We start from the raw sequence: 27,465 nt of genomic DNA, 5'->3' as shown, positions 1-27,465 counted from the left end.
TCCCTTGGTCAGCAAGGAGATCAAACCAATTGATTGTAAAGGAAATTAACCCTGAATATTCATTGGAAGGACTGATGCTGAGGCTGAAGCTCCAATACTTTGGCCACCTGATGTGAAGAGTTGACTCACTGGAAAAAACCCTGAGAATTGGAGGGAACAAGGAAAGATAAAGGAATATGTAACGGCACTAAATCCCTCAGTTTACATTCTGAAAAGGCAAGCAATGCTGATAACATTGGCAGGTGACAAAGGCTTAATAGTAAATGAATCTTTAAATTTAATGAGACCTAAAAGAAAAATCAAAACTAGCAGAAATGTACAGATGGAGCAAAGGGAGAAGAGAAAGTGTAGAACAAGTGAACTGAATTCTTCAACTTTAATGGTGGGGAATCAACAGATATAGTCTATTCTTTCTAACAATTAGGTGAGGAAAGACAGAAAAGAAGCTATTCATTTTCATCATATAATCTCAATCATTTTGAATTTCTTTTAAACTTTTAAATTCCAATGATTACATTTTAAAAGTTCTTTTCCATTCTTTTTCAAGAATAACTGAAAGGTTTTAATGATTACTTGTTTTCTCAATTTATGTTCCTTTTTATTGCAAGTGCCATAAACATTTAAAATGTATACTTTATCTGATAAATTCCAATCATAAAGTCCTTGAATATCTATATCTTAATGTTCCATCCACATCAAGCTGCTTATTGCCTTTCATTTGCTATTGATTCTATTTTATTTGTGAGTTCATATTTTTTTAATCTACCTCCTAAAGGCTTGAATTGGGTAAACTTCTCAGGGGCACTATTGTCCCTGGAGCCTCATGAGCCCCATTTAAAGATCTCTTCTAGTCTTGTGTCTTGTATGAAACCCAGTCTTGGTCTATTTCCTGAAAAAAGTCAATATTTATCTTAGTATGAGATTTCCTTGCACAGATTTCAGTTTATTTCATCCTTAGAAATGTCTCTTATTTTCTGTGATGTTAATGATTCAAATAATATATTATAAAAGTATATATTTTAGCTTGAATTCCTTGGTATTATAATGGAAGAGTCCTTCATAGTATTCAGTCAGCTGTGCTAGTAGAGGCAGAAGAACATAAAATTCTATAATGGTTTATTGGTTATCTACTACTGTCTAACAATGTATCCCAAAACTGGGTGGCTTAAAACAACAAACATTAGTTCATAGTCTCTGTGGGTCAAGCATCCCAACACGGGATTGAGATGTTAGCTGGGTGTCTGTGGCTCAGGGCCTTTCACAAGGTTGCAGTCAAGGATGGTTGGAGCTTCAGTTATTTCAAGGCTGGACTGGAAGATGATACGCCTCTAAGCTCACTCACTCACTGAGGTCTCTGTTGGCTTATTGGCCAAGGTCATCAGTCCCTTTCCACATGGGCTTTCCCACAACCTGACAGCTGGCTTCCCTCAGAGCAAACTAGAGATGGAGCAAACAAGGAAGAGATGAAAGTCACAATCTCTTGGTAATCTAATCTCAGAAGTGGCATCCCATCCCTTAGGTCATAGTTAATTCTTTAGAAGAGAGTCATTAAATTTAGCCCACAATCAAAGGAGACAGTTAAACAAGGATTAGAAGGCAAAAGTCACTGGGGGCTATTTTGTAAGCTGTCTACCACAATGACAAAACTACGTGTAAGTTTTTACAAAGTAAATTTGGTATTTATATAAATCATTTACCACTATGCTTGCCATATCTTTCCTTGAACCCTTATTTTTATGTTACTCGACTGAGTTGCCCCCCATGAATCTTGTCTGTCTATTTTATGTTTGCCTTTAAATTATCTTTCTTTCCTTACATGATATTTTAATCATGCGATTCCTCTTCCATAATGCTTTCTTTAGTTTATTTCTAACTTCTCTGTTTCCCTGATCTATCTGGCTTGATCAACTTTATTTCCTCTACTCTCCAGGAAACATTTTTTCTTTTAACTGGTTTATTCCTTGCCACTTCCCTACCTTTATTGAAGTTATTTCACTGTTTAGCTTTTCCTACTTCTAGCCTCCCAACAAATATTCTCATAATCCTTCAAGATCTAGTTTGTTCCATCTCTTCTACCTATACCTTCTCTTCTTTCAAGTTCGTAAAGTGACATTACTTATATTAGTCATTTGACAGTTTATCACGTAGTATTAGAGAACATTGCTTATATGAACACTGTTTTCAACTCCCACTAATATTTTATGTAAATATAATATTTCCACAGCCAGATTATTAGTACCTCAAAAGCAGGAATTCATTTAACAGAATACTTATACCAGCCACAGTCAATCAAAAAAACCATCTGAAACATTGACTTATATGGAAATAAATAAAAACTTTCATCTTTAAGTCTACTTTTAACCTACAGCCACCTAAGATTTAACCTACCTAATGTATTAATGAATCTGTTTTTGTATTCCAATAAAATAAAACTTTTAGTTGGGGACTCAAATGCATGAAAAAAATGGTATCAAAACAAACAAAAATCAATACTGATGAACCATATCTTCAGGGCAGTAATAAAGACTCATAGAATGGATTTGTGGACAGAGAGGGTGAAGGAGAAGAGGGGATGAATTGAGAGAATAGTACTGATATACACTGCCATATGTAAAATTAGATAGCTAGTGGAAATTAGCTCTAATCCAGTGCTCTGTGACAACCTGAAAGGGTGGGATAGAGTGGGAAGTGGGAGGGAGTTTCATGAATGAGGGAACGTGTGTATACCTATGGCTGATTCATGCTGATGTATGGCAGAAACCAATACAATATTGTAAAGCAATTGTCCTCCAATTAAAAATAAATAAATTCTGAAAAAATCAATCAAAGTCAATAATGAATAAAAATCAGCAATGACTGACTTTCAAAGTTTGTTAGGTATGCTGGTGTAAGTATTATGTAAAACCAATTCCTGCATTTGGGGTACTAATATTTCAGCTGCAGAAATATTATATTAAATATCAGTGGGAGTTAAAAGCAATGTTCATGTAAGAGCTGACACAAATACTATATGATTAACTGTCAAATGACTGATATAGGTAATAAAATGTCACTTTATGAGCTTTAAAGAAGAGAAAATGTAGGTAGAAGAGATGGAAAAAAACTAGTGATGACTGACTTTCAAAGTTCACATAGAATTAAAAAGAAGTTTTAAGAAGATCACATTAATGATCAACCTTTATGATCTTGGTTTTCACAACTGAGTACGGAAGTATGGGCATTCCTAAAGATGTGAGGGAGAAAATGAAGAAGTTAGTCATAAAAGACATGGAACATGAGTAGGAAGACAGCTTTAGAAGGGTTTTTAAATGATTAAATAATATTAAAAATGAAAACAAAAATTTAATCCTATTCCCACTCATGAAACAAAGATCAACTTACAATGTTGGTGGTCAAGTTCTCCTTGGGGCATAGTAAGCTAGTGGCACAGCCTCCTGGGGGCACGGGCAGTGGATGGTTTCCCTGTTACCTCACTTTAGGATGTTCTAATACAAGGCAACAGACAAGAAAATGATAGGTTAGCCATACTCCAACTTGAAAGATGGCCTTTGAAGAGATCTTCACTTTAAGTCCAGAAAAATTTCAATCTTATTTCTGTTACAAATTATGCTTGAACAAGTCACAGCAGGACACCCAGGATCTCAAGTACTTTAAGAAAAGAGAAGAACAGCACAATAAGGAAAACTAAAGTTTTCTCTTTCCAAACATAATTTAGCTTTGAAAAACGGAAAACCTTACTAGGTTACAATGTGTTAAGTGAGGTGTCCAAGGGCAGAGAATGACTCACAGCAAGGCTAAGAATAAAATGTGGGTTTTACACCCTAAACAACATTTATTTAAAATAAAAATGAAAAACCTATGTGTAATTGAAAAAGTTTTCTTATGAATTTTCTAGGTGTTTTACAGAAGTTACTTTTCTCTCCCTGTCTCTCTCCCTTCTCCCTCTTTCAATTTAAAGACAGCACTTGCAAAAATGTTATTACTCTCAGGATATAGAAGCCTTAAACATAGAGAGCAGAAAGGAGAAATGAAAGTGGGGAAGGAGAATTAAATGAAGTTAACATTTATATTTTTTCTATAGTTGAACTACCCTAATTGTTATTTATTTTTACTTTTTATCTTTATTTTAAAAATAAGTTGTCATGTAGTACAAAGAGCATCGGTTCTAAGATCAAAAATCTGAATTCAAAGGCCTATACTGTCTTATAGGTCTGAGTTCACTTAACCTGAACTTGAAGGTTCTTATCTGTAATTCAGATTACCATCCAGCCTATAGAGATGTTGTATGTAAAAATCCTTTGTAAACTCTAAAGCTTATGTAAATATTAAGTCACGTTTCACTCCCAAGATTTTACATTTTTGTTCCTAATGCGTGAAAAGACAGAAGCTAGTTCTAGGCAAAACTGTCAAATAGACCAAAGGTTATTTCACGGCCCCTCCATTTTCCATGCTTCTCCCTCTTCATTATTTCTCAGCCATGTCTGATGCTACAGTGGAAATACAAGTACCTCTCCCCTTCTACTATTCCTTCTTTTTCCATACTCAACCAAAAAGAGAAGAAGGTCCGTATCTGTATGTACACAGAAATACATACACACAGAGACACACAGACACACATGCACACACCCACACACACATGCACACACACATGTCCCTGGAGTAAAGCCATAGAGGGGAGAAGTCTTTTGGAAGGAGAAGTAAGATCTTCCTCCCTACCGGTAGAAGTTTATCAGTGGGGTCCAATAAAAGAGTGTCTCCTTTGCATGTTCCAGAAAATGTGCTGCTATGATGCAGATAGTGGACCACGTGAAACAGAAGATATATCCCAGAAAAACAGGAGTTTGGGGAGAAGTTAAAACTTTTGCAGCCCCATTCACAGAATAAGATATCAACCACTGGCATATGCCTTTCATTTACTTTCTATTTTGTTATCAGAAACAGCTTAAAGATAATTCCCAGGCACATGGTTATATTCATAGGACTGTAACTGACCTCAATGAAGTTCAACTCTAGAACCACTAAGGTATTTATGAAACACAGTTATTTGATATGAACAGTGTTGTTTTTTAAAGGTGGAACTCCAAGTGGTATTAAATAGCAATTTTAATTAAAATATAGTTCAGCCAGATTTACATTTATAGATTGAATGACTGCCAAAGTCTTTTTTCACATTTTTGTCCAGTAGATATTTTAAATGTATGAAAAGAAACTTTTACTACAATATGCAGAAAAACTAATGAAACAACAAAAAGCAACTCACCATAATCTGAGTGACTTGTCCTGGTGATCCTACTAAATTTAAGAGTCTCTAGTATTTTTTGATTACCATTTAAAATGTATTATAATAAAAATAATTACACACTCCAAGTAAGACTGCAAAACTATTCTTGTACCAAGAAATTTGATAGCACTATTGACTCTAGAGGATCTAAGTGTTTCTCCCTATCTCATCTATATTATTTCCAAAATCACTTGCTTCTATCTTGGAATATGCATATTTTTGACATTAGCAAAAACTGCTTTAGAGGTAGATTGCTACTAATATCATATATTTTAATACTGTCAATGTGCTTGCTTATTTTTCATGTACCATCTGTAAACCTATTTTTGTCCAACTCTGTATTTATGCTCATAAAGTTCATCACTGATTTGAGACTTTACAAATGATATATGAATAATTAACATCTTTTTGCTTTTAAAAATTCTAGCAATTTTCAAATCTATTTCCTATTGCTTGTAGTATGTGCCCTTTTGTTAAGGGCTACATCTATACCCTCCTAAAATATGTTTATGTACAATAAATTTCCACTTACATATGGCAATTTTAATTTTCATGTAATATTCCAGCATTTTTCTACAATTATGCAGTGTTTCAAAATGGCTAATTGAGATAATTTTAATTAATTCCTTTCTAGTTTTACAAATTTCATAAGAAAGTCTTGGTATGCATTTGTCTTTGCAAATCAAAATTTCTAAGTGGGCCTTTTATTTGAAGATGTAAAGTTCTTCTCTATGTCCTTCAATCCTCAACTCTTCATTTGAAGATGGGAAATTCCCCGTCTCTGTGGTCCTCAATTCTGTCTCTCTGGCTAGGGGCCTTTTGACATTCGTCACACTGTCTGGCATACCCCAGACTTAAATAAATTTCACTGTCTGCTTTCTCAGCCTCCACATCAGTGCTTCTCAGCTCTGATGGGGAAAATCACACAATGGCTCAGATCGATTTCAATTTCAATTTATGACCTCCACATCCACTGGGCACTCACAATTGCCTGGCAAACCCTCTGTGTTTCCTTTCTCACCCTGTCTCCCAGCCTCAAATTAGCAATTTCAAACATCCTCCCTACTCCTCACACCTTCTACCTCATTTCTGATTTGTCTTTCTCATCACAAGACTTTTCTTCGATTCAGAGCCTTTAATCCCTCCTCCCAGACTTGGCTGGCCCCACCTGAGCCCTGGACCCCAGATATCTAACCTCTTCGGAGGACTTGCCTTCACACCAAGCTCTCTCTCTCCTGCTTTTGCAGCATCCCTCTTTGCTTACAGCTTTTTCCCACCAGCAAGGATCCTCCTAAGTCTCCTCCATGTTAAAATAAATGTTCTTGACCTTTCTTGCTGCTGCTACTAAGTAGCTTCAGTCGTGTCTGACTCTGTGCGACCCCATAGATGGCAGCCCACTAGGCTCCCCCATCCCTGAGATTCTCCAGGCAAGAACACTGGAGTGGGTTGCTATTTCCTTCTCCAATGCATGAAAGTGAAAAGTGAAACTGAAGTCACTCAGTTGTGTCCAACTCTTAACAACCCCATGGACTGCAGCCTACCAGACTTCTCTGTCCATAGGATTTTCCAGGCAAGAGTACTGGAGTGGAGTGCCATTGTCTTCTCCCTTGACCTTTCTTAGTCACTTCCATTAACTCACCTCACATTCATTTCCCAGTTCCTTCCATTTCACTCCATCCTCAAAATCCTACCAAAACTGCCCTATCAAGCTGTCAATGATCTCTTCTTATTGATTTAATAAATGTGTCTTCATCCTACTCTTACTTGATCTTTTGGGTCTATGCGATACTTTGGATTTGTCTTTCTTTCCTAAACTTCTTCCTTTCTGCATCTTCTCTGACACTACACTGTCCTGATTTTCTTCATTCAGTGTTCAGTGCTCTTTCTCACTCTCCAACCAAGTTGTGTTTATTGCTGAGTCGTGCCCGATTCTCTGCAACCCCATGGACTGTAGCCCAACAAGCTCCTCCGTCCATGGAATTTTCTAGGCAAGAATACTGGAGTGGGTTGCCATTTCTTCTCCTGACCCAAGGATCAAACCCAGGTATCCTGCATTTCAGGCAGCTTCTTTACCATCTGAGCCACCAGGAAAGCCCCTCCAACCAAGGTGTTCTGCCTATCCCTTTCAGGCAGGTATCAAGGCTCCACTCTTAGCCTGCTTCTCTTATATTAAATATGTTCCCTTGATGATTTAATCTATACCTTTATAGACTCACTTACCATTTTTATGCTGATAACTTCCAGAATTATAACTCAGCTTTCTCCACTGAAACTTAGACCCATATACACAACTACTCACTAGGTATTTCCACTGGGAAATGCAACAGAGTTCTAAAATTCATATGATCAAACCGTAACTCGTTAGGTATGAGTTGTCTGCTGCAAACTCATCTGCCCTCTCCGGATTCTCTGTAAATTTCTCTGGCTTAGTAAGTGGCACCCTCAAACTTTCCCATTTCTCAAGCCAGAAACATATGTGTGTGTGGACAAGTTAAAATATAGATATACATACAGACACACATAATAGATTTTTTCCTAATATATATATGCACATTTTTCCAACTTCATTTCACTTAAACATAAAATCCATGTAATTCTTGCTTCTCCATAAACCTTGATTCTGTGTTTCTCTCCGAGCCCACTGCTGCTTGCTTAATGCACACCAGCATCATGCTGGGGTTAGTGCTGGTGGGAAGGAAGCCGTAAGCAGAAGTAGGATGCCACAAAAGCAGGAGGGAGGGGGCCCGAGTGTGAGGCAAGTTCTCTGGGGAGGCCAGACAGCTGGGATCCAGGGCACAGGTGGAACCAGCCTGGCTTGGGAGGAGGAATAACTCAGCAATAACAAAGGTCTAAAACTCACTCTCTCTGAATGAGAGGAGAGGTCTTGTGTTGAGAATGACAAATCAGGAGATGAGGTAGGAGGTGTGAGGAGAGGCAGGACGCTTGAAATTGCCAATTTGAGACTGGGAGAGAGGGCACTTAAGGAAAATCTCTTCTAGATTACTGTTACAGCTTCTGGCTTGTCTCTCTGCCTCCCGTGTGGTCCTTCTTACATACTACACACTGCGGCCAGACTGCTTGAAACACAAATCTCCTTTATAAATACTTCAATCCCTTTCTGCAATCTTCAGGAATTTAAAACCTGAGCAGAACATGAAGACCATCACAATCTTGGGACTTCCCTGCCAGTCCAGTGAGTAAGATTTCATGCTTACACCACAGGGGGCACAGGTTCGATCCCTGGTCAAGGAACTAAGATGCCATATGGCACAGAAGAGCAAAAAAAAAAAAAACAGTCTGGTCCCTGCTCAGTCCCACACCTCATCTCCTGTCACTGCCAGCTCCTTCACCCACCACACCAATCCAATGGAATTACTTGAAATGCCCTGCATGCGTCATGTTCTCTTTCCTTTCAAGCCTTAGTACACGCACATCCCTCTGTTTACAATGCCTGTATCTCCCTACTCAGCATGCCCTCTTCCTCTGTGTAGTTCCTCCTCCTGTTTCCCCAGTCTTTTTTTCTTTGAAGCTTATCACCTGCAGAAATCCTTTCCTCTCCACTCCCTGATATAGGTTAGTTGGGCCCCATGGTGGTCCCTCACTATCCTGCTGCCTAGCCCTTTACTGGCACACAAAAGGCATCGTGATTTTCTCTTATTTTTTTATCCAACTAGCAGCAGAGCAAGACCAGAGTCAATGCTATATAAACAGTTTTAAATGAATGAAAACTTAAGTCACCCCTTAGAGGGTATTTGTTGTACAAGTGTTTATACCTTCCTTATACATGATTAATTTCCCCAAAAATATGAATGAGAAGGAACAATTTGTGTTCTCCATAGATGAACAAGTTTATTCATGTTAAAACAGAGAATTGAAACATATGATAATCTCCCAGCAGGTGGTAGAGATGGAGTATATATGAAACTTGGATGTGGTTTAAGACTGTTGAACTCAGGCAGGTCAGAAGCTGGATTTCTCTTGTCTGCCATCAGTAATAAGGCCTATCAACCTGTGAATTGATGACAGAAATGTCAGCAGTCACAATAGCCAATGTGTAGCTCATGTTACCTAGTTGATAGACTCTAGCTACTAAATATACAACAGTCAGTAAAACAGAGCAGTGCAATTATCTTCCAAACAAATGCACGACCATCATCTTTCCCAAGTGGCTGAAGATTAAGAAAATACTGGGACAACCCACTAGTTAAATGTTACACTTACTAAAAATTTAAACTCTTCTAAGTTTTTTTCTCCATTTTAATATACAAACTAAACAAAGTTATTCAACTCAATTCCTAAGCCAGACACAATTTTAGTATTTTCTGCTTTAAGTAAAATGTCTAATAGCTTTTCTTTCATCTCTCTCTCCTTCTGGTAACAGACCTTTCTTATCTACAACTCCATGTAGAGTCTTTAGGTCTATTCAGGGATTAGCCTGGCAACCTATGTCAGTAATAAAATGTCACATATTTTTTTTTTTAAATTTATTATAGAAGTGGTATTACAACCTGGGCAAAAAAAAGAAAAAAATGACACCTTCCCCACCCCATGCTGCATAGGTATCAGATAACTACCTGGTTTCTGTCTTTACAAATTAAGGTTCTATTTTTTGCTACAACGCCCTACTTGTCCACCCCAACTTGTTGAGACAGATTAAGCTGTTATTTACTGTTATGTAGAGTTGCCAGACGGAATACAGGATGCAAGTTTAATTTGAATTTCAGTTACACAATGAATAATTTGAAGTGTATTGCCCCATGCATTATTTGTAATGTACTAAAAATTATTCTTTAATCAATGAAATTCAAATTTAACTGGGCAGCCTCTAATTTTATTTGCTAAATCTAGTAACCCCAGCTGTGAGGGCTGAAGCCAGGAAGAGATCATCTCAAAAATCACTTCTCTTTCCTAGCCAGCCACATCCCTCCTCCCTCCCCGCTCTGAACCCTACCACCATTTCATCTTCTTACCTGAAAAGCCTCACCATAAATGTTATCTACTTAGAGATGAGGCAGGAAAGCTATTCAGGTCTAAGACCAGGCCCAATCTCCTCATTTTCCACTGAGGAAACAGAGGTTCAGAGTTGAACAAGGATACACAATAATGTGATAGTGGGTTGGACAGGGTCCTGGTTTTTTGTTATTGTTGTTAGTTACAAGCCTTCTGTTCTAAAGGTATTACTTTACCAAAAAAAAAAAAAGACAAGGTCATTTTCTTCCCAATGCCACTAACAAAAGTAGCTAATCTTGGTTAGGTGGGAGGTGGTTATGGGTCTTCTCTGAGAAAATCTAAAGGTCACATAAATATCCATTTAATTGAATTGCACACAATATAATGCTCAGCAAACCAGAGGCTAAACCAGGAATAAAGATATGGGTATAGAGGTGTAGCAAGAGGACCTGGAAAAGAATTAGCACTAGAGGTGTCTACACATCCAAGGAAGCAGAGAAGTCCCTGGAGACTCTGATGGTTTCTCTTCAGGATTGTAAAAGAGCCTTTATAAACCAGTGATGGGCTTGTGTGGCACAGCTATTTATCAGTGTAAAGGCACATCAGAAAACAATCAACATAAAATGAAATCTTTACATCTGAACATATTCAATTTTTTTATGCTTAAAGACAGCTACCTTTGTGGGTCCAAGTCTGGTCTCCCCATGTACTTTCACTATACTATCCCACAGGTGAAACATCCATCTATACAACATCTGCTATGTTTTCCTAAGGTGTACCATAATTTTCATACTGTAAAATCTCAGACATACGATGCTCAAGATCATAGCCTCTTGCCTCCAGGCTCCTGAAGGATACAGCTATCAAAGAAATTAATGGAAATGCCCCTTTGAGCAGAGAAAGGCCTCATCATAAAGGAAGCTCAGAACCCGCCTGCTATCTGTCTTGAAAGCAAGCTAAAGAAATTCAGCATGTACTTTGGAACAAGAAGGTATAACAGGTTTACACTGTGTGACTGGAGTGACGTGATGTAGTCAGGTACACGGGAAAGGCAGTGACCACAGGGATCTTGTGACTATGTAAACCGCACAGAAAAACTGGCTTGGAACAAACTAGCCAAGCAAAAAGACCATGTCTACTAATAAATACAATTCATGAAAATTAAAGAAGACAGAAATGGATCTGCTGCAAAAGCCGTACAAACATTTGGACTGAGACTCAGATGATGTCTGCAAAGACAGATACAGGCAGGGTATCGCAGCCAGCTCTGGCCAGTGTCTGGGGGTCAGTTGAGCAGTTCTCTTCCCAATGCCTCAGGTTGGTAGCTTGAAAATGGCCACGGTAGGAATATTCATACATGGAAATTGGCAAATGCTATTAATCGGTGTTTGTTTGTTTGCTTCCCTCAGAGCTAGCTCACATGCGCAGCACTGCCCAGTATCTAAAACACAGGAGAAGAAACCTGACAGGGACAGCATAGGAGCAATAAGCCCAGGATGCCTTCAGAGATGTGGCCTGAGGCCAGAGGATGTGTTCATTGAGGCATAAAAGGCAGACCTAGAAATAGAATTGGAAAGAAGAGTCTGGTATAATTTCCCCAGATTTAAAAGTCCTACCCATCCAAATCCAATTCAGAATGGAAATTTAAGAAGTTCATCTCGAATTATGTTGAGGTGGAGAAAAGAGACCGTGTAAATTTTAAATAATAGTTAGAAACCAATGCTCTGTAAACATGTACATTTTTATTTTGTTTGCACCCTGGATTTTCTTTTTAAAAAAATCAAATCCTGAATTAGCTGTTCTAATGAGTATAGTTTCTAAATCTTAGTCCCAGATGATGCTGTGAGTTCCAGGGCAGGGTGGGACAGTGATACCAAAAAGGCAAAGATATAAAGTTAAACTTCACCCACTTCCAAAGAGAAACTAATAGCTATTTGACCAAGCAGAGCTATACCTGGAATTTGTACAGCTGTGTTCAGAGGATCCAGAGGACACCCCCACACTGGTAAAGGCCCCACATGTGATAACAAGGCCTCAGCCTGCATCCTCAGGGGTGGCCCCTGAATTTGCTCAACAATGTCAAACCCGCCTGTTAATTTGTTTTTTCTGTAACTTCAAGACAGGGACAAACCTTAAACAACCTGTGTTTGCATGGGCAAGTAGATAATTGCTTTTACTCTTAAGGAGGTAATTGCTAAGCCTATTCTAAAGAACAGAAAAGTAACACATTTCTTATGTTTTCTGTACCAGAAGTCCTGCCAATCCTGATAAAGAATTTTTAAAACTCTGATTATGAAATTACCCAGGATGTCCAAGAGAGCCCTTTCACCTCTTTTGATCTGAAAAGAAATTATTTTACTTACTATTGCAAGTACAATAGTTATTTTATAAAGAATATCTGAAACAAGGACTAAGGATATTATCAAAACTTAGCACAAATATATGTTGTATGTCTATGTTGGGTTTTCTACATTAAGCTCATGTGGAAACCTTCCCGATGTTTCTTTTTGAAAATTCATACTCAAGAAAATCTTCACTTGAAAGTATATGTGTATATGTATACAGACTTCCTTTGTGGCTCAGCTTGTAAAGAATCTGCCTGCAATGCAGAAGTCCTGGGTTCAATCCCTGGGTTGGGAAGATCCCCTGGAAAAAGGAAAGGCTACCCATGTATACACACACACACACACACACACACACACACACATATATGTGTATATACAGATTTAGAGCAGAAAAATTGTCTTATCAATCAATCAATTCAAAGCCTAAATGCTATAAATGAGGAAATTCCACTGGTTTGCAAATGGAAGAGCTCAAGTCCAGTCTTCTGGACTTTCTAAGACTATGATACACTGCTTCCCTGGAAAGAAATAACTTAATAACTATTGACAGAGGGGTATAAAATACTAAGGTGTGTTATATATTTAACAATTGTGGTGGAATAAGGGCAAAGCAGGTTACTATGAAGCCTGAATAATCCTGACTCCTACCTTCAGCAACCCAAGAGAGCCTGAACTGGTGGCTTCAATTAGGGTCATCTGTAATCTCTAATCCTTTCTCCTAACTTCATGCTGAATGATTTTGACTAAGCAACCACAATGAGTAATTCCAAAACAAGATGGCCTCTAACATGCCTCTACTGTTAAAATGCTCATTGCTAAGTGTGTGGTCACTTTCTCATCCACATGAGTATTTTCCTATATGCTGGCTGACCAAGTAAATGCTGTTACAGAATCTGCATTGCAATGACCTGGTATTTGTAAGAAAATGTCCTACTCTGTTTTGATGCTTCAGAAATCTTTCTATACACCCACAAAGTATTTTAATTGTACTTCTACAGGGACAAATGTGCTTTAAATGTTTTGCGCTTCGTATTATTTTATGTTTTCTGGAAGAAAGAATGACCTTTGATACATCAAATTTTTGTATCAATTGTTTTGACAACTAAGAGCAAAGTTCTAATCCAGCATCATTTACTCTTATTTCCAGTTTACACTGACCTATTCTGTAGAAAATTCTGAAAGAGATGGGAATACCAAACCAACTGATCTGCCTCTTGAGAAATTTGTATGCAGGTCAGGAAGCAACAGTTAGAACTAGACATGGAACAACAGACTGGTTCCAAATAGGAAAAGGAGTACATCAAGGCTGTATATCGTCACCGTGTTTATTTAACTTATATGCAGAGTACATCATGAGAAACACTGGACTGGAAGAAACACAAGCTGGAATCAAGATTGCCGGGAGAAATATCAATAACCTCAGATATGCAGATGACACCACCCTTATGGCAGAAAGTGAAGAGGAACTCAAAAGCCTCTTGATGAAAGTGAAAGTGGAGAGTGAAAAAGTTGGCTTAAAGCTCAACATTCAGAAAATGAAGATCATGGCATCCGGTCCCATCACTTCATGGGAAATAGATGGGTAAACAGTGGAAACAGTGTCAGACTTTATTTTTCTGGGCTCCAAAATCACTGCAGATGGTGACTACAGCCAGGAAATTAAAAGACGCTTACTCCTTGGAAGGAAAGTTATGACCAACCTAGATAGCATATTCAAAAGCAGAGACATTACTTTGCCAACAAAGGTTCGTCTAGTCAAGGCTATGGTTTTTCCTGTGATCATGTATGGATGTGAGAATTGGACTGTGAAGAAGGCTGAGCACTGAAGAATTGATGCTTTTGAACTGTGGTGTTGGAGAAGACTCTTGAGAGTCCCTTGGACTGCAAGGAGATCCAACCAGTCCATTCTGAAGGAGATCAGCCCTGGGATTTCTTTGGAAGGAATGATGCTAAAGCTGAAACTCCAGTAGTTTGGCCCCCTCATGTGAAGAGTCGACTCACTGGAAAAGACTCTGATGCTGGGAGGGATTGGGGGCAGGAGGAGAAGGGGACGACAGAGGATGAGTTGGCTGGATGGCATCACTGACTCGATGGACGTGAGTCTGGGTGAACTCCGGGAGTTGGTGATGGACAGGGAGGCCTGGAGTGCTGCGATTCATGGGTTCGCAAAGAGTCGGACACAACTGAGCAACTGATCTGATCTGATCTGATCTGATTCTTGCAAACCACTTGTTATCACAAAAATTAAAAATTGAGAAGTTACTAAAGATTCAGGTGTGATTAACAGATTCCAAGGAATGCTATTCAAGTCATTGTGGATGTGGATGGTGCCCCCTCTGGAGTTGTACTGTGTACAACCTGCATGGCCATGCACAGTTGGGCATTGGGGGCTCATTTCTCTATCATTATGGAGCATAAGAGGTGATCTCATGTGTTCTGCATTATTTGGCAACTACAACCTCCTTAGCCCAGTTTTGAAACTCTTCCCTTGAGTCTCAAATTTACAGATACCATGCCTAATAGAACCTCAACTACTTGATTTGTGATGATAAAGGGAAAACTTTCAGCTCAAAACTAGCCAAAGTAGAGGAACTACGTGGGAATATACAGATTCAAATGTCCTTTCATTAACCTGAGCAAGTCACATATGGACTCAACCTCATTCTCTGAGCTGTAATGTAACAGTAGTGAAATCTGATTTCATGTAGTTACTGCGATGAGGTAATGAAATTGCAATCATCCGTCACAATCCTGTCATCTATAGGAAAGGGTGGGGGATTCAAAGGATATTAAAGAACCCTGAAGGCATTTCTATGATAGTCCTGAGATTAGGCCAATCATTGACTTAAGGACCACAATTCATTCATGTTAACCTAAGAGACTCAAGTGCTTAGCTGCTTAAGGCAAGAATACTGGAGTGGGTTGCCAATTCCTTCTCCAGGTGATCTTCCCGATTCAGGGATTAAACTTAGGTCTCCCGCATTGCAGGCAGATTCTTTACTATCTGAGCCACCAGGGAAGCCCACTAATGGAGAAACTTGAGGAGATGAGAAAAAATTGTATATATAAATTGTAGTAAGAGACATATGAATTAATAATAAATGTGTAATCAGCCTCTACTGTAATCAAAGGACTGTAAATGTAAACATCAAGGAGAAAATATTTCTCACCTATCAGATTAACAGATTTTTCTTAATTATTTGGGAGACTTAATATAATGGGATACTATCACACATCACTAGCAAGAATATAAATTGACATCATTTGCAGCAGGACACTAGACTTTTAAAAAGTTAATGCTCTTTGACTTAGAAATTCCATTTTTAGGAATAATCCTAAAGAGATAACCCACAGATGTACACCACACAACATGCAAGCGAATACATATGCTTAGGAGATATTGCCTCCCCTTCTTAAAAAAAAAAAACAACAACAAAACCCTATACTTTCAATAAAATTGTGCTATATCCATTATATCCATCCAATAGACTATAAGGCAAAACCCATTTTTTTTTAGCACAATGTTAAATGACATGCAAAAATTACTCTGTAGAGTGTTAAGTGAAGAAGACAGGATCTAGACTTGCCATAAATATGGTTAGTATATGGATGTACTTTGTAAAAGATAACTATAATCAATAGCAGTATTGAACAGTAAAACAATGAGTGGATTATTTTTATAAAGTTCAAAAATAGGCAAAACTAAACTATGGTGTTAGAAGGCAAGATAATCATTACCTCTGGGGAACAAAAAAGGGATAGTCATTAGGAGGGTCTTCTAGGATGCGAATGTTTTACTTTATTTCACTTGGGTGGCAGTTATTCTGGTGGGTTAACTTTGTGATAATTCATTGAACACACCTACAGTTGATTGGCTTTTCTGTAACACATACCATACTTGAATAAAAAATGATATACATTATGTGTTAAACTATAAAGAAAAGCAAGGTAATGTTTGTCATAAAATTTATAATATTGCTGAGGAAAAGGATGCAGTCCTTAGGGGTACATCAGATCAGATCAGATCAGTCCCTCAGTCGTGTCCGACTCTGTGCGACCCCATAGACGGCAGCCCACCAGACTCCCCCGTCCCTGGGATTCTCCAGGGAAGAACACTGGAGTGGGTTGTCATTTCCTTCTCCAGTGCATGAAAGTGAAAAGTGAAAGTGAAGTCGCTCAGTCGTGTCCAACTCCCAGCGACCCCATGGACTGCAGCCCACCAGGCTCCTCCATCCATGGGATTCTCCAGGCAAGAGTACTGTAGTGGGGTGCCATTGCCTTCTCCGCTATTTATGGTAAGGAGAATGCAAAGAAATATACTGAAATGGTCTTAGTATTTCTCTTAAGACTACAGATTATTTTTACGTTACACACATATTTTTGTATTTTCCAAAGTATCTTTTAACGATCACATTACTTTTAGAATCTGAAGGGAGGAGATACAAGCTTATTTTTTACAGTTGGAAAAAATGACAGCAGCCACGCAGGTGTCAAGGGCAGGGCTTGTGGGCGGGGCCACGGGAGGGGACGGGGCTACGGGCAGAGGGGCGTGGCCGGGCGGAATGTGACGTTTCAAACCTGGGTTTCCGCGAGCACACTGACCAACGTGGCCTCAAATCCGGACGTTTGGACTCGGGTGCGGCCAGATGCGGCAGCTGGGAGGAGTTCAGAGCTTCGTCCCGCCAGTGCGGGGTTGAGCCACAACTGCCTAGGTAGGAGAAGATTTAGCTCTGCGCAGTTAAAACTTTTCAGCTTTCCAGGCTGGCTGGGGAGGAAGGGGTCCTTGAGAAGGAAGCTTGAGGAAGTTGGGGAAAGTAGGAGCTCCTTTCGTCCTTCTCACTCTAGGAATGAGGAACGTTTTCTACTGATAACCATAATAAGTAGCCAATAAATCATTTCCTGCAGGCAGTTAAAGACAAGGAATTCCAAACTGGGTCCCTGTCCTCTACGCGGCACACCCTACAGACCAAGATCTTACTTGGTTTATGAATAACAGACTTTTAATTTTTTATTTTGTTTTGTCTTAACCCGTATTCCTTAATAAAGTGTATGATATGAGCTTATTTATCTCTTGTCAAGCGAAAGAAGATCATTATTTCAGAGTTCAGATTTTATTAAAGGCTGTTGTCTCCCTAACTCATGATATTACTGAGGAAATAAAGGCGTCCATTATCACTGAGTATGGTTTTAGGTAGAGAGACAATCTGAGCTCTCTCTTTCTCTAAGACACAGACGATGTCTTCATCTAGGTACTCCAACATCATGCTGCTGCTGCTGCTAAGTCGCTTCAGTCGTGTCCGACTCTGTGCGACCCCATAGACGGAAGCCCACTAGGCTCCCCCGTCCCTGGAGTTCTCCAGGCAAGAACATTGGAGTGGGTTGCCATTTCCTTCTCCAATGCATGAAAGTGAAAAGTAAAGTGAAGTCACTCAGTCATGTCCGACTCTTCGCGACCCCATGGACTGCAGCCCACCAGGCTCCTCCGTCCATGGGATTTTCCAGGCAAGAGTACTGGAGTGGGGTGCCAAACATCATACCTGGCATAAAATGTGTGCTCTGAAATAGTTGGTGTATGAGTGACGGAATGAATGGTTGAATGAGTGAATATCTTAAGAATCTGCCGTTCAAAGGTGATTCAGCATGAGCATTGAAAAACAGCGTCAACCTTGTTTAAAGTTTGCTTTTCACAATACTTATCTATAAAATATTTATAAGTTTCAGTAAGAATCTCTTTTTGGAACACCAAGAAAATATTTGCCATGTTTAACAAGCCACTAGTTTTAAACGCATAAAAACTTATTTGTAATGATAACTATATTTTAATCCCCTATGATTAAATTTAATGTGCTAATAATGTTATTATACACACAAAGGGGCTTTGGATCTTTTCAGATTTCACCAGTAAGACCTTGGGTGCCATAGAGATGCTATCTTTTAAATATTATTGCAGATTGGATAGACTGTTTTCCTCCAAATGGAAAAATAAATTAGGACTCAATAATAATATTTTACAGTTTTGTTTTTTTTTTTCCCTTCATGCTTGACAAAAGCTCAAGAATTTTTTTGTAAAGGGAACTGTAAGGGTAGAAGAGAAAAAAAATGCACTGGAAGTAAGAAAGAGGCCAGAATCCTTCTAATCACCGAACTCTGCATACAGCATATAGTTTTTCTTCATTGTCCTGATTTGAGTAAGGAATGAAATATAGATTCTGATATGGGAGACAGGGATATGACTGGAGGCAAGACTGTGTTTTATAGAATTTCAAAGAGGTTTTTAATATTTCAGCCTCTTTTCAAGTGCACCTAACCTGGTAAGTTGTCATGGTGTGTAACACAAGTGCATAATCAAGATAGAACTGAGATTTTTCTTTGTTCCCAAGGTGGACTTTTCAGTGTGGTACCTTTTCAACCTTGTTCAATCTGTTACTCATCAGTGTTATTATAACCAAATAGCTAAAACTTCCAATCTGGTCATTTTCAAAGATATTTCCAAAGAGAAATAATTTTGAAGGCCATTCAGGAAAAATATCCTCTTCTTTTTCCTTGCCACAGTTTGAAATGGAAAATAACTACTTGTTACAGTATCTGCCCTAAATTCATAAAGTTGTTCATCTTTTGAGCAGTGCAACCAGTATGTTGGAAATTAATTACAACCTAAAGGAAAACAACAAATGAACATGAATAATAATTGTTATAATTGTTATATACAGGACCTTAAAAAGGTCTCCAGGCGTAAATACACAGTTTCTTCCTAACAGCAGGACAGTTTTTTCTAATTAAGACACACAATAACTAGAACCACAAATCTCCACATAGAATTTGGCTGCAATTTCTTTTTCTTTGTTTTATGTGATGTATCAGTTGAAAATAGATGAATAGGTAGCCAAACCATGGAGGGCTATGGTAACACAAGCCATACAAACACCAAATGCTCAAGGGCTTTTAAATCCCTTTACATCAGGGAGCCCAGATCATTATCTCTCAACTAGTATAAAATATATTGAGTCATCTTCCTGGAAAGTGACAGTCAAATTGTAACATTTTGCTCCCATGAAAAGACTTGCTGAGTTTTTTTCAGGGGTGTTAATAAAATAAAATATAGCAGTCTAGTTTAAAGATCACTGAAGTAGAGACTATAACTTATCACAGCTCTGGCTAGATTTCAAAATATACAAGGTGAATAACCATGAGTGAGGGGTCCAATAGAAAGACCATCTTCCTGTCTAATTTTTTTAAATTGATGAGCAATAATAACAATAAAAATGATGAGAGCAATAGTAAAACAGCATTTTTCAAGCACTTACTATTTACCAGGAAACCTCTGTTACTCTTTACAACAACCATGAGCTAGATATTGTTATTAACCTTATTTTGTAAATTAGGAAACAGAGCACAATGCCATTACTGATATCAAAATCATTCCAAATACTCCATGGGCTGGGAAAAATAACTATGATGGCAAAGATTCACCTTTACCTCTACATTTTAGAAAACCTGAAGGGGTAAGTTCATTTACATACTATAAGATTTGATATAGATCTATATACACCTAAGTATGTCTATTATGAAATTTTGAGGATTCATATATTTGAATCACTAATATTTCACAAATTTTAGGCAACTTTGAAATGTAACTGAGCTGATTTTATGCAGGATAAGCATTAGAATGTATCCTTTAACCTTAATGAGTAGAAGTTGAAGCTGAAGTCACACTGCAATCTAGAACTGCCTGGCAGGTGGAGAATTGATATGGTGCTGAGTAGATCATTTAAAGGGGAATATTTCAGACTAGTATTATCACTGAATAGAAATAAAAATTACCAGTAGAAACCAGAAGTTCTTGATTTCTAAAATCTGCTTAAGTTGTATGTGTGTTTTTCAAGAGTAAGCATTAATACATAGAGTCAAAATTAAGACAGATTAAATTCTCTTTAACAGAGAAAGGGACTTGTCTATAGCTCTGTTTGAGCTGTTGTTTTTAAAATGTAATTGAAAATATTGGTCTTGCTTTTCTTCCAGCACCTTTAGCTGTTACTTATTAGGATAATAGTTGCACATGTTAGTTTAGAAATTATTGGCACTCAACCTGAGCCTGTGTTTCTCCGCTAGAATAACTTTCCTTAGGAAATTCCAATTCTGGATGTTCATCTGATTTCACATGCATGAATGCTTCAGTGCTCTCCTACCAGTTATCGCTTAAATTCCTATTAGCCAGCATAACTCAAGCAGAAGAATTCAATGCTGTCTCTAAAGATCACCTAAGTTATAGTTTGAGAAGACATTGTATTGTCACCATCCTCTTCCAAAATGCTGTGCATTTAAACTTGTTAGAAATCAGCTCGTTTGTTAAGTTTGAACGAAGGTATAAGGAGCCAAACTATGACTACCACTTCACACTTCTGTTCAATAGACATTTGGAAACCTAGGTTTAAGTTTTAGGGAAAAAAAAATGCAATACTACCACAGCCTCCACAATCAGCCCTCAGCATACATTCCAAAATGTAACATGTCTCTTCTACTTTAGGGAGGTGTATGTTTTGAGCGTCTATGCGATTCCTACTCAGATGATGAGGATAATGTAGGCATAGATGACATCTCAATCTCCTTAAGTACTGGGGACAAAGCTTAATTAAAGACTCTCAAAAGTTCAGACCTCAGTTAATCCCCCCATATTTTATATTCACGAATGTAGTTCACAGTGAAGAGAAAACATCATGTTAAACAGGAGAGCCATTACCAGACTGAGGGGCAAGACGTGATATACATTACAAATCATAGCATCTATTCATTTAAACATTATAACTTGACTGTGTACAGATTCCCTTCAAATGTTGCACATGCTTTCATTGGTCAATTCCATGAATACAGAAAAGGAAGTATGATCTACAATTCATAGAAGCTCTATCTTCTCATGCAGTTGCCATTTCTTCCCATTTTTCTCCCAGAGATTCTGCCTTTCACGGGCCTGCATATTACTCCACCTGTGTCACAGAATTTGTTCAACCAGTACCCACACAAAACTGGTCATCTGGTTTTGGTCTTATTTTCTAATAGTAGATGACTACCAATGTTTTCCACTTATCACTCCGTCTCCCTAATTCTCAGTATTTTTCATTCTTCCAAATCTTTCATATCTACAATATACTCTCAAGAATAATGAGATGGAGCTGGGTTATGGGCAGGGAGGAAAATGTAGTTTTAAAATGTCCCTCAGGAACCTGCCTCATCACTTCTTCCTGGCTTGAGATGTGCATACCAGGAGATGTTGCCCTATGCTGGTGTAGATGTTTTAAAGTGAAGGCTGAGGAAAGTTGATTCCATGAATTTTTGTAGCAGAATTCTGGAGTGAGTTCTTGAGGCCCCTTTTCTTTTAAAGTAAGAATGTGAGAATGCAGAGAGGGACTGCAATCAGAGATAACTCAGTAATGATTTAAAACAGCATCTCTGAGTAAATATTTAATAAAATTGAAGCTTGGGTTCTTTTTTGTGCCTATTTCTCCAACTCAAGTAGTTACCCTTAAGAAGACAGAGGAAGAAACTCATCTTCATAGCAATCAGAATGGGAAGGGACCTTGTATCAGTGCCATTCTGGTCCTCCCTGGCCTCTATTGATACAGCCTTCTTTCCACCTTTTTCTTAGGATTGAGTGTGACCGAAGTATGGTTGATCCTGAGGTCACTGATCTAATCATCAGGATATCATCTTTACTAGTTAATATATCTACAGCTGCAGGGAGATTAAGTCATAAAAAAAATCAAGCCTGGGGGGATTTTTTTTCCCCTTACCACAACTAAAGTTTAAAAATTTTTGATAATGAGAGCAAGCAACTTTTTCATCCCCAGTACCATTTGTTCAGGCTCCTCAGGGCCTTCAGAAACACAAGCAGAGAATTTCTTCTCTCTCTTCAACTCTACCCACCATACACACAGACCAATAATTTACAAGCCATTCATATGAACTGCATTTCATTTGTGTGATTTTGCCCTCCTGGAGAGTTCTATAGAAAAACATCTTCTGATTTACCATCAGATTATTTCCATGACTTATAACTTGTATTTTTAAACAATGCAGAGATTGTAGGTGGGGAAGAAGAGAGCATGTGTTTAAGAAAGTCTTAACTCTATTGCCTTGAACATATTAGAGATATTTTAAGTTCCTAGCTAACTCTTATATCTTGATCACCTGCAGGTGTGTTTCTATTGTCTATTTTTTCTTTTGATTTTTTTCTTGGTGTTTGGGGGGGCATACTTGGTAATTTTTTATTCAATGTTGAATATTTTGTATGGGAGGCTGTAGAAGATTCACATGATGTATCATCCTCTATAATGAGTTCCTCCCTGCCTTCACTAAGCAGACAACACAGTTGTTCATCTTAATTTAATCAGGAACTGCTATATGTTGAGGCTGGGCTGCAGGCCTGAAAATAGTTTACCTCTAGGTCACTGTGGTTCCCAAGAGTTTCCAGCTGTATATCTGATGTTTCTTCAAAGCCATTTCTCCTGCAGGTCTCACAAGACTGTCGAAACTTTGCATTGCTTTTGAGAGGCCTTCTACTTAGGTCTTTAGTATCTTGCCTCTCCCTTCCCCATACCAAATTGGCAAATGTCCCCCAGATAAAACTGGCTGTAAAAGTCAGCTCATTTTGATGAAGAAGTTGTACTGCATCTATATTTCATTGCCTCCCATCTCTCCAGTACACTCAAACTGATGATTGGGTATTTAATCCTGCTTTTTCACTTGGTCTTGGCAGAAATTCTGTCTGCTACCAAGTCCATCCCACCCATAATGCAGAAGTTATTATGTAACTGAATAATTTGAATGATATATTTTGTCTAGGTTCAAATTGTCAAAATAGTAATTTTAAAGTATCCCCTTTTTTTTTTTTTAAGTTTGATATACTTCAGAACTTTCCTCCAAGAAGGTTTTTGATTTCATGGTTCTCTTTTTTTGGGATTGACTAGGAAAATATTAGTCAATGATTAATATACAGTCAGTTTTCAAATATCACACAACTCTGTAAACCTGTCAGTTCAGTTCAGTTCAGTTGCTCAGTTGTGTCCAAGTCTTTGCGACCCCATGAACCTCAGCACACCAGGCCTCCCTGTCCATCACCAGCTCCCAGAGTCCACCCAAACCCATGTCCATTGAATTGGTGATGCCATCCAACCGTCTTATCCTCTGTCGTCCCCTTCTCCTCCTTCCCTCAATCTTTCCCAGCATCAGGGTCTTTTCAGATGAGTCAGCTCTTCGCATCAGGTGGCCAAAGTATTGGAGTTTCAGCTTCAAGATCAGTCCTTCCAGTGAACACCCAGGACTGATCTCCTTTAGGATGGACTAGTTGGATCTCCTTGCAGTCCAAGGGACTCTCAAGAGTCTTCTCCAGCACCACAATTCAAAAGCATCAATTCTTCTGCACTCAGCTTTCTTTATAGTCCATCTCTCACATCCATACATGACCACCGGAAAAACCATAGCCTTGACCAGATGGACCTTTATTAACAAAGTAATGTCTATGCTTTTGAATATGCTGTCTAGGTTGGTCATAACTTTCCTTCTAAGGAGTAAGAATCTTTTAATTTCATGGCTGCAGTCACCATCTGCAGTGATTTTGGAGCCCAGAAAAATAAAGTCAGCCACTGTTTCCCCATCTATTTGCCATGAAGTGATGGGACCGGATGCCACGATCTTAGTTTTCTGAATGTTAGCTTTAAGCCAACTTTTTCACTCTCCTCTCTTACTTTCATCAAGATGCTCTTTAGTTCTTCTTCACTTTCTGCCATAAGGGTGGTGTCATCTGCATATCTGAGGTTATTGATATTTCTCCCAGGAATCTTGATTCCAACTTGTGTTTCCTTCAGCCCAGCATTTCTCATGATGTACTCTGCATATAAGTTAAATAAGTAGGGTGACAATATACAGCCTTGACATACTCCTTTTCCTATTTGGAACCAGTCTGTTCCATGTCCAGTTCTGACGGTAAACCTGTAAATCTTCATTAAATGTAATTAAAATATGATTGAACAAATTAAATAATGTATCTCTAAACTATTTGATATCTTCTCTATATTAATTCCAAAATAAATTTCTCATAGACAAATGCATTTCTGCAGAATAAGTATCATAATTTATACTATAAAAAGATTCAGAAGAAACCTTCAAGTAATAATACCAAAAACTCTACAAGTAAGAAATTCCAATTTCTTTTTCTTATTTTTGATGGGAGAAGAAGAGACAGTATAAGAAGATGAGAAGAGAGGCCCAGGGGGCTGTCTTTGCTCATTTACCCTCTTTATATATCCCAGAGGAGGGTAGAGGGACACTGCCTATGCCTGGAAATGAGGCTAAGTGCTTCATACCTGGGGACAGAGTAAGAGAGGATATGTGCCTGGGCAACTTGAGCCAGAGGCAGAGGGGTACTGAGGAGAATACATGATGCTTGTTGCTTTGTATGTTTCACAGGGAAGCACCAACAGTAAGTAGATCACAGGTTTGTAAACTGAGCGTACTGGCTTCGAGAAGGGGAACAGTGAAGTCGAATTAAATGAGTCATTTGTGCAAAAATAGATTGAACAAATATACACACGATCTAAGTAGTTCCATGAAAGTACTTCATACTTGTTTAGTCATTCAGTCATGTTCGACTCTTTTGCAGCCCCGTGAACTGCAGCCCTCCAGGCTCCTCTGTCCATGGGATTTCCCAGGCAAGAATACTGGAGTAGGTTGCCATTTCCTTCTCCAGAGGATCTTCCTGGCCCAGGGATCAAACCCACATCTCTTGCTGGCAGGCAGATTCTTTACCACTGAGCCACAAGGGAAGCCACTTCATACTTATCTTTAGTAAAGTATCAAACTAGAACTCTTGCAAAGAGTCAGGTAAACTCTACTAGTTGGCTCAGATATATTTATGATGTAAAATGTGTTGGCATGCATAAGAAGGCAGATAAACAGTTCATTTTCTAACCTCCCTCTCTCTCTTCTATGCCAGGTTCTATGGGAAGTACATATAACATTGTACCATTAATCCTTAGGCCAATCATACAAAAAATCTAATGCAGTAGTTTCTCAAGTGTTAAAAATAACCTTTTATTTTTCAGTCTCTAAAGGAAAAGACAATTTAGGGATTACTAAACTAAAAAGCACTGTAAATGTATTAGAAAATATTAAATTGACAATAGTCAGAGTTCTATTATATAACATGTTTTGAGATTAGGAGATTTCTGTGTTCACTCTCCACCTGTTTCCACCCTACTCCAAAAAAACAGTTTACAGAGATTTATGATGATCTTAGGTGAAAATAAATATCCAGTTCAACCTCAGGGAAAATAATTTAGGAGCAGTCTCATATTCATGCCTCAGGTTCTCCTTGTGAGGTAAGAGTGGCAGATATTAATTATTCATGCATTACCCTTGGTGCACCCATTTTATGGATCATGCAGTATTTGACTGGTTATATATGATTACAATGAAAGTAGATTAGCTATCCTGCTTGTGATGGATGTTCTCTCATTTTACCAGTTGCTCTCCAGGACACAAAATCCACAGGGAATAAATATCCTGAGATTCAATTTTTATGTAAATATTAGTTGCCAACTTGTTGAAACTGAAGAAGAAAAATGATGCGTGTATGCATCTGTAAACAAAGTTTCACAATGTAAAGCAAAGCATCAACTAGTAAACATTATTAGTATGTTTTATAAATATTATGTTTATAATTTGTTCATGATATAATATATATGTACTGTATTTAAAACTATAATAGCTACTGTTTGTAGAGAACAGATTATATGTCAGATGATTAATCAGTTTCTAAAAAACATTGCTTTGTTAATCCTTCAATCATCCCTATAAGGAATGAATTGGATGAAAAAACCAAGATCCATCAAAGCAAAGTAACTTATTGAAAGTTTCTTCAGCAAAAAAGAAAGATTTAGGATTTGAGCTCAGATCTCAAGTCTAAAACACAGGTCCTGTCTCCTATGCCATTTTGTCTTACTGAGCTTGGAACACACTATCAGGCAAGTTAGCAGTTTTGAGTTCTTACTTCCAAGCTCCTAGGAAGCACAACCCATTTTATTCATCTTTATAATCCACCCAGGAAAGAGCCCAGTATTTTCACCTGGTAGGAATTCAAGAAGTGTTTGTTGACTAATGGATGTAATGAATGCCTAACAATAATGCATCCATATAAGCTTCTCTTTCAGGAACGTAAGCATATAGACCTTCAAGTGTTTCTTAAGCATCAACACCTAAAGCAGACTGTCCTTCTGTCAGACTGCTTCATCAGTGCCAGCCCAAGTACCAATTTAACTGCATCCACATCCAGCATACAAATGCACTGGCTCAATGCCAGCATGGTCACCCAACCACTTGTATCAGACTCCACTGGAGTAGACTGAACTTGGACATGCTTACAGCACCAGCAAAGTAGCATTACCAAAAAAAAAAAATAATTTTCTAGGAAAATCTAGCATGTTTTAATATTTCAAAAAAGTAATGATCATAACACTGAAACTTGTTGAACATTTGAGAAAATTATTTAATAGTTTGGTATTGTTTCTCTTAACACTTTTAATTTGGAGTGGGAGAGTCAGAAGGTGGTGCATATACTGTAACCACTTTAACACTTTGGATATTTTGTATTTCTAGTACAGCCCTCCTCTGCTTATCAAACATGAAGATTCCTAAGATCACTCCTGACCCAGTAAATCAAAATTTGTTGGACCTGGCACCTAAGAGGCCTCAGAAGGTTCTGATTCATGTTAATGTATGATCTCCCATTAAACCATAAACTCCTTGAGAATGGAGGCGATCTCTGCTTCAGCATTGCATCCCAGTGCTGACACAGGTCATGACACAGGGTAGTTGCTTAGTCAATCATGAATGATTGCT

At 38.2% G+C, this 27,465-nt stretch overlaps 1 protein-coding gene across 1 annotated transcript in view; it reads left to right on the top strand.

The window, feature by feature from the left end:
* Positions 1-17,169: 17,169 nt before the first annotated feature.
* The window catches only part of LOC104989844 (spermatogenesis-associated protein 16-like), a 135,252-nt gene continuing 124,956 nt past the window's right edge, over positions 17,170-27,465 (top strand). Inside the window, exon 1 of the mRNA XM_010841635.1 lies at positions 17,170-17,288. The gene's annotated coding sequence lies outside the window, so the exon portion shown is untranslated. The remainder of the gene's footprint in view (positions 17,289-27,465) is intronic.

This window comes from Bison bison, unplaced genomic scaffold, assembly GCF_000754665.1.
Source record: "Bison bison bison isolate TAMUID 2011002044 unplaced genomic scaffold, Bison_UMD1.0 scf7180017864164, whole genome shotgun sequence".
NCBI lineage: Eukaryota > Metazoa > Chordata > Mammalia > Artiodactyla > Bovidae > Bison > Bison bison.
The sequence above is the reverse complement of the archived record's forward strand: the minus strand, read 5'-3'. Positions and strand labels throughout refer to the sequence as shown.